Source organism: Sus scrofa, chromosome 1 (genome assembly GCF_054392235.1).
Source record: "Sus scrofa isolate SSC_HxYL_T2T_F1_AM1 chromosome 1, Sscrofa_HxYL_maternal_Yorkshire_Landrace_v2.0, whole genome shotgun sequence".
Lineage (NCBI taxonomy): Eukaryota > Metazoa > Chordata > Mammalia > Artiodactyla > Suidae > Sus > Sus scrofa.
In genome coordinates this window covers 189,441,076-189,456,326 of record NC_139383.1, presented here as the reverse complement: position 1 = coordinate 189,456,326, position 15,251 = coordinate 189,441,076, and the positions used below count along the sequence as shown (strand labels likewise).

Genomic DNA, 15,251 nt, shown 5'->3' with positions numbered 1-15,251 from the left:
CTTCATCAAGGGGCTAAGACACAAGATTGCATAAGAGAGAGATTAACCATTTGGGAGCACTCTCATGGGATACAGGATTTAACACCTTGACAAGGTCCTTAGGAGATTTTACAAATATGCTACTAAGATGACTGCTAGAAGCATGGAAAAAGTAATCAATAATTCTATTCTATTAAATGGAATAGAATTGCCACATCAGGTAGTGAAAGAAGGGACTAAAAGGCTCAGATAAGTAGGAATCCTAGAGTTAATATACAGTGTAAGGGCAGAAAACTCCATCAAATAATTATTTAGTGACCATCTCAGATGATACATTATATGCTAAGACAAAAAAGAACCCATAGTAAGAAGGATGTTAGCATCTCTAAAAGATTTGGTGGAGGGTCTCCACCCTTCATGTAAGGACTCACGGCAGGTAACATTGCAGAAATGAGCTCACAGATGGCAGGTGGGTTGGTAGGAAGGATTATTAATCATTAGAAGATAGATGGAAAAAATTACCACAATGAATGGCAAAGTCAAATTATTCTTTTTCTCCTTTTTCCTGGGGCAGTAATTACATATAAATTAGTCCTGTCACCCTGTCACCTTTCTTACATTAGTTTTTAAAATTTCCATTCTTTTAAAAACACTATATTTCTTTCTGTATATTTTCTTCTGATCTATATTCTGGTCACCAATTCACTGATTAGCATTGCCTAATATGCTGTTAAACGCAGCTTAAGAGATCTTAAATTTATTATTTTAATTTTTCTATTCATTTATATTTTCTGCTTTTATATTAAGGTTCTAGATTTTGTATTTTACATTCTTTAACATATTTGAGAGTTATTTTAAAGGCTGCATTAGATAATTCTATTATCCAGTTCTGCTGTGCATCTATTTATATTGTGTATATTTTCCTCTTGTTATGTCAATGTTCATTTATTTCCTCATTATCCTGCTGGCTTTTTATTGGGTCATATAGCCAGCTTATGATTTTTTTTTAAATAATATGATGCCTAGGGTAATATTATGGTAATTCAGAGAGGATTCACATATGCTTCTGGCAGAACACAGGACACTAGCAATTTGGGATTACTTGTTAACAATTATAAGGACTTAATAGTATTTGAACCTTAACTTTGATCCCCTTGAGGATGAGACTGTTCCCTGTACACTCACTCTTTGGATGAAATCTCCAGAGCGTGAAGGATTTATTAGGACTCACCTTGTTAGCAAGTCTGAACTGCAACTTTTATTTCCCTAGTAAGTAACATGACACTTGTCATGAGGTATAACACTGACATAACATTATCATGAAGGTACAGCTTCTCAGCCTAAGTGACCTTTCCCAGACTCTGCAATAGTCCCTACAGAAATAGCTGTTCCATGGGCCAGGCTTTTCTCCCTGAGTTTCTTTCTAAATTTGGATTTGCAGATATAACTTACTTTGAAAGTTGCTTTAAATCAAGTGTGTGTGTGTAGGTTTCTACTTTTCTTTAGTGGAAGTATAGTTAATATTATCTAGTTTGTGACATTTAATATTCTAGAAATTCTTCCTTTATTATTTACTTTTTGTGTGTCAAGGCATGTTGCATTATTTCAGATAAATATTCAAGTCAATTGGGAAAGTTACTCCAAAAATTCCAGTGGGATTTTTTTATTTAGATATAACAATATATTAGTTTTAGATATACAAAAATAATAATTTCACATTTGTATATATTATGGAATGACCACCACAGTAAGTCTAGTTAATATCCATCACCACACAAGGTTGCCATATTTTTTCTTGTTATGAGAACTTTTAAGATCTACTATTTTAGCAACTTTCAAATATACAACACAATATTATTATAGTCACCATGCTGTACATTACACCCCCGTGACTTACTTATTTTATAACTGGAAATGTGTATCTTTGGACATCCTTCACCCATTTTGCCTACCCTGCCTCTCCCCTTCTGGCAGCCACTTATTTGTTCTCTATATCTACAAGCATTTTTTTTAAATTCCATGTGTAAGTGAGATCATAGAGTATTTGTCTTTCTCTTTTACTTAGCATAATCCCTCAAGGTTCATGCACATTATCACACATGGCAAGAATTCCATCTTATTTGTGACTGAATAGTGTTCCATTGAATATGTGTATCACATTACTTAACCATTCATCCATCAATGGACAAGTAGGTTGCTTCCAATCCTGGCTATTGTAAACAATGTTGCAGTATTAAATATGGGGGGGGCACAGGTATCTTTACAAGTTAGTGATTTTTGTTTTATTCAGATTAAAACACCCACAAGTGGAATTGCTGGATCGTATGGTAATTCTATTCTTATTTTTTTTGAGAAACATCCATACTGTTATTCATATTGCTGCACAGTTTATATTCCCACCAACAGTGCAAAGGGTTTTCTTTATATGTTCGCCAACACTTGTTTCTTCTTGTCTTTGAATATAGTCATTCTAAACAGGTGTGAAATGATATTTGTGGTTTTGATTTACATATCTCTGATGATTAGTGATACTGAGTGCATTTTCATATACCTATTGGCTATCTGTATGTTTTCTTTGGAAAAACGTCTATTGAGATTCTCTGCCCAATTTTACTTGGATTGTTTATTTATTTTGCTGTTGAGTTGAATTCTTCACATATTTTGATATCAACCCCTTATCAGCTTATCAGATGTATATTTACAAATGATTTCTCCAATTTTGTAGGTTGCCTTTTTATTTTGTAGATGGGTTTCCTTTGCTCTGAAGAGCTTTTTAGTTTGAAGTAGTCCCACTTGTTTATTTTTTATTTTGTTGCTTTTGCTTTTGGTGTCAGATCCAAAATAATCATCATCAAAACCAGTGTCACAGGCTTACAATCTATGTTTTCTTCTACGAGTTTTATGGTTACAGGTCTTATATTGAAATCTTTGATCCATTTTGAGTTACTCTGTGTATGGCATAAGATAGGGGGTCTAGTTTCATTTTCTTGCATGTGGCTGTCCATTTTCCCCCAACACCAGTTATTGAACAGACTTCTATCCCCATTATATATTCTTGGCTCCTTTGTAATAAATTAATTGACTATATTTGCAAGAGTTTATTTATAGGCTTTTTCTGTGGTAAAATATGTATAATAAAATTTACCATTCATTGGTCACCTGAGTGGCATTTATCATACTTACAATGTTTTGCAAGTATGACCTGTCTATTTTGTCATATAATTTCCCTGCATCTATTGGACTATCATGATTTTTATTATTCTTTTTGTTAACATGGTGTATCCTACTGGTTGGTTTGCAAGTACTGAACAGTTCTTACATTCCTAGAATAAATGCCATTTGACTGCAGTTATGATCCTTTTAATATACTCTTAAATTTTGTTTGATACAATTTCCTAGGTATTTTTTCATCTATTTTCATTAGGGATATTGGTTGTAATTTTCTTTTCTTTTGGTCCTTGTCTAATTTTGTTATCAGGGTAATGATAGCATCATAAAATGAGTTTGAAAGTATTCCCTCCTCTTCAAACTTCTGGTGACTTTCTGGAAGGATTGGTATTCATTCTTCTTTAAGCGTTTAATGAAATTCCTCTGAGAAGTCATCTGGTTTCGGACATTTGTTTGGTGGCAAGTTTTTGATTACCAATTCAATCTTTTAACTAGTGATAGGTCTGTTCACATTTCTGTTTCTTCATAATTTAGTCTTGGTAGGTTATATTTTTCTAGAAATGTATCTATTTCTTCTAAATTGTGAAAATTATTGGTGTATATTTATTCATAGTAATCTTTTATGATCCTTTGCATATTTTTAATATGTATTGAATTCTTCATCAGGTAAGTCACTTATCTCCACTTCATTAAGATTTAAAGTTTTATCTTGTTCTTTTGTTTGGAACATTTTTCTCTGATACTCTCTATTTTGGTTTCCCTGACTCTCTATGTTGGTTTCTATGTATTACATTTAAAAAAAAAATGTGGGAGTTCCTGTCATGGTACAGTGGAACTTAATCTGACTAGGAACCATGAGGTTGCAAGTTCGATCCCTGGCCTTGCTGTGAACTGTGGTGTAGGTCTCAGCCGCGGCTCAGATCTGGTGTTGCTGTGACTCTGGCGCAGGCCAGCAGCTATAGCTCTGATTAGACCCCTAGCCTGGGAACCTCCATATGCCGTGGGTGCAGCCCTAAAAAAATGACAAAAGAGGAAAAAAAAAAGTTGTACAATGATCACAATACAATTTTATAGGATTTCCAGCCCACAATCCTAGTGCATCCCCCACCCCTCCTTTGGAAACCATAAGTTTTTCAAAGTCTGTGAGTCAGTATCTGTTCTGCAAAGAAGTTCATTTTGTCCTTTTTTCAGATTCCACATGTCAGTGAAAGCATTTGATGTTGATGTCTCATTGTATGGCTGACTTCACTTAGCATGATAATTTCTAGGTCCATCCATTTTGCTAAAAATGCCAGTATTTCATTTCTTTTAATGGCTGAGTAATGTTCCATTGTGTATATGTACCACATCTTCTTGATCCAATCCTCTGTTGATGGACATTTAAGTTGTTTCCAAGTCTTGGCTATTGAAAATAGTGTTGCAACAAACATTGGAGTACCTGTGTCTTTGCGAGTCATGGTTTTCTCTGGATAGATGCCCAGGAGTGGGATTGCTGGATCAAATGGTAGTTCTATTTTTAGTTTTCGGAGGCATCTCCATCCTGTTTTCCACAGTGGTTTCACCAATTTATAATCCCACCAACAGTGCAATATGGTTCTTTTTTTTTTTTTAAAGGGCTGCACCTGTGGCATATGGAAGTTCCCAGGCTAGGGACTGAATCAAAACTGCATCTGCTGTCCTGCAGTATCAGCAGTGCAGGAACTGAGCTGTGTCTGCAACCTACACCACAGCTCATGGCAATGCTGGATCCTTAACCCATTTAACAAGGCCAGAGTTTGATCCCATATCCTTGTGGATACTAGTCAGGTTCATTTCTACTGAGCCACAATGGGAACTCCTCTTCCATTCTTGATGAGATAGACTTGTGTAAGAGATGAATCATTTCATTGATCTTTGCCCTAGCTCTTGGTTGTCTCTCAAACCGTTATGCTTATACAAGCAGTCTATTGTATTTTTAGTGGTTTCTAGTAGTTGAACATGTGCCAAGACTTATCAGTGTCCCAAAGGAAAGGATCTCAGTCAGCACCTAGATTCAGGCTGATTGGAAGCCAGAACCTCAGGCAGCAACTTTTAAAGTATACACATGCATACAGTCCTGTGGGACCACAAGGCTGACTCCCCCTGGCCATCAAAAACTGGTGATCAACTGGCATCCCTGGACAACCAGAATTGGGGTAACAGACACACCCCATTCAGGTGATACTGGTACCCTGGAATTAAGTGGTGGGAAAGTAAAAATGGTAGCACCCCCTCTGAGTTCTCTGCAGAAGATTACAGGTGGCCCTAAGATGTGTGTTTAATTAGAAGCCTGCCCCTCAGGCCACAGCTATGAAGATGAGCTAGTAGGACTCTTTAACAGAAAGACTAGGCACCTCATTCTGTTATTTCTTGGTGTGCCTTGGGAGTGGTAGTTGGCTAAGAACTTCTTCATTGATTATAGTACCATGGGTTTAAGTCCCACTGGCCACGAGAGCAAGATGACTTAGAGGTTGCTATTTCAAAAATCAGGTGCCAGACAAAGGTATAAGCTCTTTTCCAAGAGGTATCAGTGAGTTAAAATGAGGCAGATAGATAATCTAATAGATTGTCTATCTAATGCACAGATAGCCTTACTGGTCTCCATCCCTACAGAGTATTTCAGTAGGACCCTACATGTGCAACAAGCCATGATGTGGTCCACAAGGAAAATACATGGGGGAGCTGTCCATTGAAGCATGCTGGTAAATAAGCTCATAGGCACCAACTTCTGCCAAAATGAACTGCATCTTCCTGAAGAACCAGTGGTTGGTGTTGCTGAGATTGCTGATGCTCCAGTGCATCATTTGGCTGGGCATGTTTGTGGTACAAGTCTTTGGAGACTGGTGGCAAGAATACATCCAGGTACAAGGTGAAGATGCTCTCCTGGATGGATTGCACTGACTCCCAGTTCACTTTGTCTTTGGTGAAAGTGCTGCATGCCACTCTGTCTTATAATTAGTGAACTCAATCCATTTATATTTAGAGTGGTTATTGATATGTAAGGAATTAGTGCCATCATATATTTATCTTCTTCTTTTTTTGTATCTCCATTCTTTTTTTTTTCCTTCTATTTATGACAACTTTTGTAACTTGCTATTTTTATATGGTCCTATATTCAGTCCCCTCTTTTTTTCATTTGTGAATCTACTCTAGACTTTTGCCTTGTGGCAATCGAAGCTTATGTAAAACATCTCATAGACAAAAGTTCATTTTATGCTGGTAGAAACTTATTTTCATTCCTCAATAAAGCTTGCACTCTCTTCCTCTTCCCCTTCTATATTTTTAATGTCATAATTATTTTTATATTGTAAATTCATTTAAAAAGTTATAACAGCTGTGGTTATTTTTAATGCTCTTTTTCTTAAGCTTTATATTGGAATAAATGAATTAATACCCCACTCTGAGTGTTTATTTTTCACCTTTACCAGTGTTGTGTACATTCATGTTTTTATGTCTTCGATTAGCATCTTTTCAGTTCAAATTGAAGAACTACTTTCAGCATTTCTTACAAGGAAAGTCTAGTGGTAGTGAATTCCCTAAACTTTTGCTTATTTTTCTCCCTCATATCTGAAGGATAACTTTTCTGGGTACAATATTCTTGGCTGGCAGTTTTTACCTTTCAACACTTTACACATATAATTTCATTCTCTTTTGGACTAGAGTTTCTGCTGGGAAATCCGATGCTAGTCTAGTGGGAATTCCTTTGTAGATGAGAAGACTTTTTTTACCTGGCTGTTTCTAATATTCTTTATCATAGATTTTTTGCAATTTTTTTCATTATAACATGTCTTGGAGAAGGTCTTTTTGCAGTGAGATAAGAGAGTGTTCTATTAGCTTTATGGACATGTATGTTCAATTCCTTTCCATGGTTTTGGGAGTTCTCAGATATTATTTATTTAAATAACTATCTGCTCCTTTCCTCCTCTTTTCTTTTTTCTGGCATGGCAATTGTTCTTATATTTGTCTTTCTGGTCAAATACAATAGCTCTTACAGCATTTGTTGGCTTTGTTTAAAAAAAATAAAGTTCACTTTTTATAACTGAATTATTTCTATATTTCTGTTCTCCAAGTCATCATTCTTTCCTTTATCTGGTTACCTATACTCCCAGTGTATTCTTCATTTATTGAATTCTTAAGCTCCAGAATATCTATTTGGATCTTTTTCATAATTTTAATCTCTTTAGTAAAGAACTCCTGTTCAGGAGTTCCTGTCGTGGCGCAGTGGTTAACGAATCCGACTAGGAACCATGAGGTCGCGGGTTCGGTCCCTGCCCTCGCTCAGTGGGTTAACGATCCGGCAATGCCGTGAGCTGTGGTGTAGGTTGCAGACGCGGCTCGGATCACGTGTTACTGTGGCTCTGGCGTAGGCCGGGGGCTACAGCTCTGATTCGACCCCTAGCCTGGGAACCTCCATATGCCGCGGGAGCGGCCCAAGAAATAGCAACAACAACAACAACAACAACAATAACAACAACAACAACAAAAAAGACAAAAAAAAATAAATAAATAAAAAGAACTCCTGTTCATTAATGTTATTCAAGAGCTTTCTTATAGTTCACTGAATTCTTCATAGCAGCTATTTTGAATTTTTTAAACCAGATCACAATATTCCGTGCCTGTGAGTTTGGTTGCTAGGGAATTGTTTTCTCTTTTTGTTACCATATTTCCCTTATTTTTCACAGTGTTTGATTTTATGTGTTTCTGCTTTCTCAAGTAAGTAGCAGACTATTTTCTTAGTTAAGATCCTATGTTTAATTTGTTTCTTATTCAACAGTCTGGTAATTAGAATCTTTTCTTTTGTATCCCAGAAATGGCACTACAGAACAAGTTTGTGGTTTCTTCTACCTGAGCTAGAGCTGGTTCTCAGGATTGTACTCTCTGAGCATACAGGAGCTGGCAGCAGGGATGGGGGGGTATGGGCTTAGTACATGAGGCTTTGTGGATTATATGTGTATCTGGCAGGGGGATTCTTTAGTGGAATACTCCCAGAGGTCCATGGGTAGACCTCTTGCTGAAATATCAAAGGAGAGATGCTTTCCTTCAGTGCCCTTTGAAAGTCTTGTCTGACTCCTTCTGTTTCCTTTCCTTCCCACCAGCCACTGAGGGCCCTCCTGGTAGAGAGAAATGGGTTCCTCCACCTGCATCCAGAACAACTCGGACAGTCGGGTGGTCACACAACACTTTTCCTTTCTACCTTCTCTGCCAAAGAGGTAGCCTTTGATGTCACCTGGGGAGCAGTGCTGACTTGACTATTTTCTCTGTGTCTTCTGCCATAAAACTTGTCTTTGTTCCTCTTGAGTGGCATGCCAGATTCCCCTGCCAGGCAGGGTGGACTTCCACCAGTTGTCTCTCAGCTGTGGATACCTATTCAGTTTTCTTCTCTCCCAGTTCCCCTTTTCCTAGTAGAAGTGGGTGATGATAGGGGCAGACTGACTCCAAGGATCCATCACCCCGACTGAGGGCTCATCTATCTGGTTTTGGAAGCATAGCTGGGTAGAAAATCCTGGGTGTCCTGTTATAATATGCAAAGGAACTATTTGGATGTCTAAATAGTTCCAAATCAGAGGGAAGAGAAAAAAGGAAAATGGCACAAGCTTCCATAATGCTGGGAACAAAAGTGACTTGTCTTTGAATTTTCAAAATCAATATTTTCTTTACTTTGTATTATGGAAAAACGTGAGAGAATAAACTAAATTAATTTTCTTATTGTATAAAACAAAAGGACTTCGAAAGTAAAGGCAGCAGATGGCAAGTTTGCTCTATAGTGTAAATAAACCTCCCTAAAGTTGTCCCACTTTATGGAAAAATGTATCAGCAAAATCTTTCTGTACAAGATCCCTTGCCTTAAATGATCACAAACTGGATTTGAATGAGATTCAGCCGGAATAAACTAGGCAAGTTCAGAGTGTTAAGGAGATAGAGAAGTCATGAGAGACAGAGAAAACAAACACGTGGTTGCCATGGTGTAGAATAAGAGAAGAGCAGCCCCACAGCAAGATGGCACCCTACTTACCAAATGGTGAACTCGACAACTGATCCAAGAGAACCACTTCTGTGGTTTGGGAGTGACTTTTATTAATTATCCTTTGGTTTTCCCCCTTCACCTCTGAGCTCAGATATGCTGAATAGGTTAAGGCAAAACAAACACTGCTTCTGAAACTAATATTGTCCCTGTCCTGAGAATAGACAAGCTGATAAAGTTTGGGAGATATAATATATATAAATTAACTTATGAAAAGGGTACTGGAATTAATAAAATAACTGGAGGACAAAAATAAATTAACTTACAGGACTTAAGTTAGAGAACCTAATGTGCTATTAACAAGGCCTAACTAGTCTATAGTGAGGTGAAATCAACAATAAATCTTTTAAATCTCACAACTATTAGGATTTGCCACAGCTGGGGCTGTGGCGTGGGCTGACAGCTGCAGCTCTGATTCAGCCCCCAGCCTGGTAACTTCCATATGCCACAAGTGTGGCCCTAAAAAAATAAATAAATAAATTTAAAAAAGATTTGCCACAACCATTTTCCTGGGATATTTTCTGTAGATATTTATGTTACCTGATATTTTATGTCATTTTTCAATAATTAAGTATTCTAGAAGCCAGTAATGAGTTACAAACATATAATATTATAAAAATATTTACTTAGCAGAAAAGGAATGGAGTGAATTTCACCACACACCTATTCATAATTGTTCATATATATTATTTTATATTGAAAGACTGCTTTTAAAAATGTTAAAAGCTAGTAGATTTATTTCTGGATGTTAGTGTTGCTTGAAAATAAATTCATATAATATTTTTATATTTATCTTTAAAATGTCAAATTAGTGTAATGACTGAAGCATTTTAATAATGAAGTATCTTTTATTATAATATTTGCGTGTTGAAGATAAAAAGTAGATGACCATTATTTTTTTCATAAAGCTTATTTCATCTTTTACACTACAAACTGGTATAGTCTGAAGAAGTTTGTTGAGTTAATTCAAGGGTGTTAAGAATACTATTGGTACTTTTAAGTAACTCATGGATCATTTGTGGCCTATCATTTGCAGTAACATATATTGATGGCTTAGTTATTTTTAGCTCAGTCACGGAAGTATGCCTAAACCTCCTGGAGACTGTTGTCTAGGCAATTCAGAAAACTGGCTTTAAGGTAAAAGGAAATGTTGATTTGGATTCCCTAAGGTGCATAGTAAATTATTAGGATACTGAATACGAGTGTAATGCATACTTTTCTGGGCTACTGTTAAGGTCTTTAACATGGGGAAGGAGGTACTCAAAATCAAGCACTATTAGTTTAGCTAATTATTGGAAAATATGTACTTCAGTGCTATTGCCTGACTTACTGGTTTACTTAATAACTAGTTAGACAAAATAATTTAGACATTCAGGTACATGGCAGGAGTCTCTTGGATCAATAAAAGCTTGTCTGAATATAACTTTAATATTCCAAATAATAATGTCACTTTGTGTAATTGATAACTCAGAGAAGGGAATTTAAAGCCATTTTAAGTAGAATAGGAAAGGTGAAAATAACAAACCCTTACTTTTTATCAGTAGAAATCTGATTCATGGAAAAGACTGAGAAACCAGAAAGGGAAAGAATGACATTATGTATGCAATTTGTGTGGCTAGTACAAGAGAATAATTTTGCTATCCAGAGACCAGCTTTCTGCTCACTTATTAATGATGGCCTATGGTAGGGAGGATGCTTTGTTCTAAAAAACCAAACTTATTGTACAAATGAACCTGTATATAAAACTATATAACAATAGGCCTTTATAAAATATAAGAGAATATAACCACAGATAAAATTAGATAATAGTATAAAGTCATACGTAAGATTAATATACCAAAAAATACCTTATCAGTTCCTAGGGTCCATAGTTGCTAGAAGTAAGTAACAGATTGGTATTCTTTCCTTCTTTCTTTCTTTCTCTTTCCTTCCTTTCTTTCTTCCTTCCTTTCTTTGTTTTGATTTTTGGGGCCACACTTGCGGCATGTGGAGATTCCCAGGCTAGGGGTTAGATTGAAGCTACAGCTGCTAGCATATGCCACAGCCACTGGTGGGATCTGAGCTGTGTCTGAAACCTACACCACAGCTCAAGGCAACGTTGAATCCTTAAGCCACTGAGCGAGGCCATGGATCGAATCCGCATCCTCATGGACACTAGTCAGATTCGTTTCCACTCTGCCACAACAGGAACTCTGGTATTATTTATAGGCAAAAACAAAAAAAAGAAAGAACATTACTGTGTCAAGGAGTAAAAATCACACAGTTCATAAGAATAGGCATAAACCACTGTTAGAATTGAAAGCAGAGAAAGCAGCCAATGAAGGATGTTACTAATATCCCTATAATAAACATGGTATCAAGTTTCAATTGAGTGATTCTTATATTGACCTGAAATACAAGCTAAATACAAAATAAATCAGTAAATGCAATTCTAAAAGTCAAGAAAACAATGTTATGTATCTAAATAGCTTTCTGATTATCTGGCTGGATCTAAGGGAAGATCTAATAAAATTCATGTCTCTTCAGCCATGTAAGGTTCTTGTTAACTTGTAGATATCAGGATTTTATTTAAAGGAGTTCTCTGGACCACAAATCATCTTAAACATGGCTTTAGGTGATCTTTCATAAATGCTGTATGAGTTAGAGTTATATTCAGCTGAAAGTGTGAAAAACCTAATATCATGGGTTTAAGCAAGGGATATAACGCTTGTAACAAAACATGTTAGGAGAGAAGAAAGGGCAGTTCCTCAGTGTCATCAAGGACTGCAGCCATTCTATCTTCTTGCTTTGCAATCTTAAGCATGTGGCTTTTACCTCCTTGACAAAAAAGTTTTCCCATGCCTTCAAGCATCGGATTCAAGCAAAAAGAAAAGAAACACAAAGGAGTAAAGGAAGAAAAAACCTTAATTGGGCCTTTTGAGAAAAGATTTCCAAAAAGTGTCTTATAATTGTATCTTCTTACAATTCTTCTTACATTTTCATTCATTCAAACTAAGTCATTGGCTACTGATGGAAGCAAAGGTGTCTGAGAAGGTAGACATTTTAAACAAAGCATGCTGCTGCTCCAAAGAAAAATGGAATTCTTTTACAAGAGAAGGAAAGAATGGAATTTGTTGGCAACCGGCTGGGTCTGTCATAGACATCAGTTATTGAATCAAGATTTTAGAAAAAATGGTCATCAGACAGATCAAGGCTATATTTTATGATAAGACTATAAAGTGCAGTTATGCCATATTTCCAAGTAAGGGTATTGGATATGTAACTGAACAGAGAAGAACACTGATATCTTTTCATGAAAGTCAATAAGCTTTACCAGTGTATAGGCTTAATACACAGCCAACTGTTCAAGTTTATACTAAGGAAATATGCAAAAGTACCTTGTCTTAGAAAATAACCATGGGTCCATTACAGTGTATCTAGAGAAAATGTCAAGATAATCAGTAACTAATCTATTCAGCACATATGTTTGTGTTTTACACATGTAAGGTATACACACCAGGTATTGGGGATATAAAGAGGGAACAGAGACAGGGTTTACATAAACTATTATTGTTTGCTAGAAAGGATTATTCATATGTACAAATAATGATTAAAATCTATGTAGCATGTTCAGTTACATAAAATATATCAATATTATTATCAGGAAAGACCTGACAAAATTGTATAAATTTGCATTTATTTCTTTCAGTGGAGAAGGAAACAATGGAACCAAGGATGACAGGTAGATGAGTGGGATAGTTCACCAATCTTTTGAGTCAGAAATCCTAGGTCCATATCTAGGTCAGCCACTTTTTATCTGTGTGATATTACAAATACCTAGAGATAAAACCAGCCCCCCTTTTTTTAAAAAAATCTAAGAGACAAAGTCATTAGTTATGTTTTTAACCACTATATTATTATGGTTTTTCTGATCCTTAAAATGGTGTAAATGAAAATTCATTCTGTTAATTTGAAGTGATTCAAAGAAATATTTCTCCCCATAGCTGAAAATAACAGTACCATACTAGCTTATTTGCCCTCTGAAACTTTTTGTACTTTTATAAACTAAAAAAAATTTTTTTTGGTATTTTTAGGGCTGTACCCATGGCATCTGAAAGCTCCCAGGCTAACAGTCAAATCAGAGCTATAGCTGCCAACCTACATCACAGCCACAGCAATGGGGGATCCAAGCCACATCTGCAACTTGCAAGCCACAGTGGCAAGACAGCTCATAGCAGTGCTGGATCCTTAACCCACCGAGCAAGGTCAGGGATCAAACCTGCATCCTCATGGATACTAGTCAGATTTATTACTGCTGAGCTACAACAGGAACTCTTATAATCTAAAATTCTTAATCTTTTAAAAAATTTTATTTGGGTATAGTTGATTTACATTGTGTTAACTTCTGCTATAAAGTGATTCAGTTGTACATACATATATATGTATGAATATATATATCACTCTTTTTCATGAATCAATCTCTCTCTCTCTCTATATATATATATATAGAGAGAGAGAGAGTTATATATATATAACTCTTTTTCATGTTCTTCTCCATTATGATTTATAATGGGATACTGAATATAGTTCCCTTTGCTATACAGTAGAATCTTGTTGTTTATCCATTCTATATATATTTTGTATCTGTTAATTCCAAACTATTACCCTATCCCTCCCCTACCTCCTCTCCCACAAGTCTGTTCTTTGTCTATGAATCTGTGTGTATATAAATTCATCTGTATCATAGTTTAGAATCCACTTATTAGTGATATCCTATGGTATTTGTCTTTATATTTCTGATTTACTTTGCTTAGTGTAATAACCTTTAGCTTCATCGATGTTGCTGTAAATGGCATTATTTCCTTTTCTATGGCTGAACAGTATTCAATTATTTATGTACCACATCTTTATCCATTCATCTGTTGATAGACACTTGGATTGTTTCCTTGTTTTGGCTATTGTAAATAGTGACGCTATGAACATAGAGGTGTATTTATATTTTCAAATTATAGTTTTGTCTGGATATATGCCCAGGAGTGGAATTGCTTGATCATATGACAACTCTTTTAGTTTTTTAAGGAAACTCCATACTGTTTTCCATAGCGGCTGCACCAATTTATATTCCCAGCAACAGCGTATAAAATCCGTAATATTTTTTTTTCTTTGTCTTTTTGCTATTTCTTGGGCCACTCCAGCGGCATATGGAAGTTCCCAGGCTAGGGGTTGTATCGGAGCTGGAGCCACCGGCCTACGCCAGAGCCACAGCAATGCAGGATCCAAGCTGCGTCTGCAACCTTCACCACAGCTCACAGCAACGCTGGATTCTTAACCCACTGAGCAAGGGCAGGGATCGAACCCGCACCTCATGGTTCCTAGTTGGATTCGTTAACCACTGCGCCACAACGGGAACTCCAAAATCCGTAATATTAATTAAAGTTCAGATATCTATCTTTCTTGGTCCACATAATCCAGGAAATACTTAACATTTTAGGAGGAAAAACACCAAGATGTTGCAAAATATAACCATCTATAACATATTCTTATTTGTGTATTTAAGTTTTCAGTTAAGTTTGAATAGATACACCTTTCTTAGAAAATTCAACATCGCTAGTTGTGTTGACTAAAGGGTGACAGGTTGAATGGTAAGAAAACTAAACAGCCTATTTGTCATTCTCTGATATTTGATTCTAAGAGGCCCTTAATAATCTTCACAAACCTCTCAATATTAATGTTTGCTTAAGTACGCTGGAAATTCTTTACATTAAGTTGAATAAATACAACATTCCTTCTGTCTGAAACTTTGTTATAGAAATATAACTGGCATGGAGTTTAAGACTGAATTACGTTGAAGTGGAAGTGCCTTAAACTATTTTGAAAAGACCACCAAAACCAACCATGTTAAAACAGGTTGCAATTCCATAGAGATTTCTGTTAAGGCCTTTTTTTTTTTTTTTTTCTTCTGTATACTTTTATTGTAGCAACATAATAAAAAGATAAATTTATATTTTTATTAATCCTTTTTTAAAATTTATTTTTTTCCATTGTACAGCATGGGGACCAAGTAACATACACATGTATACATAAT

At 35.9% G+C, this 15,251-nt stretch overlaps 2 long non-coding RNA genes across 6 annotated transcripts in view; one reads left to right on the top strand and one right to left on the bottom strand.

Moving 5' to 3' along the window:
• Positions 1–15,251, bottom strand: part of LOC146406913 (uncharacterized) — a 709,993-nt gene that overhangs the window by 120,227 nt on the left and 574,515 nt on the right. The gene's annotated exons all lie outside the window — the stretch shown is intronic.
• The window catches only part of LOC110262098 (uncharacterized), a 286,132-nt gene that overhangs the window by 215,121 nt on the left and 55,760 nt on the right, over positions 1–15,251 (top strand). The gene's annotated exons all lie outside the window — the stretch shown is intronic.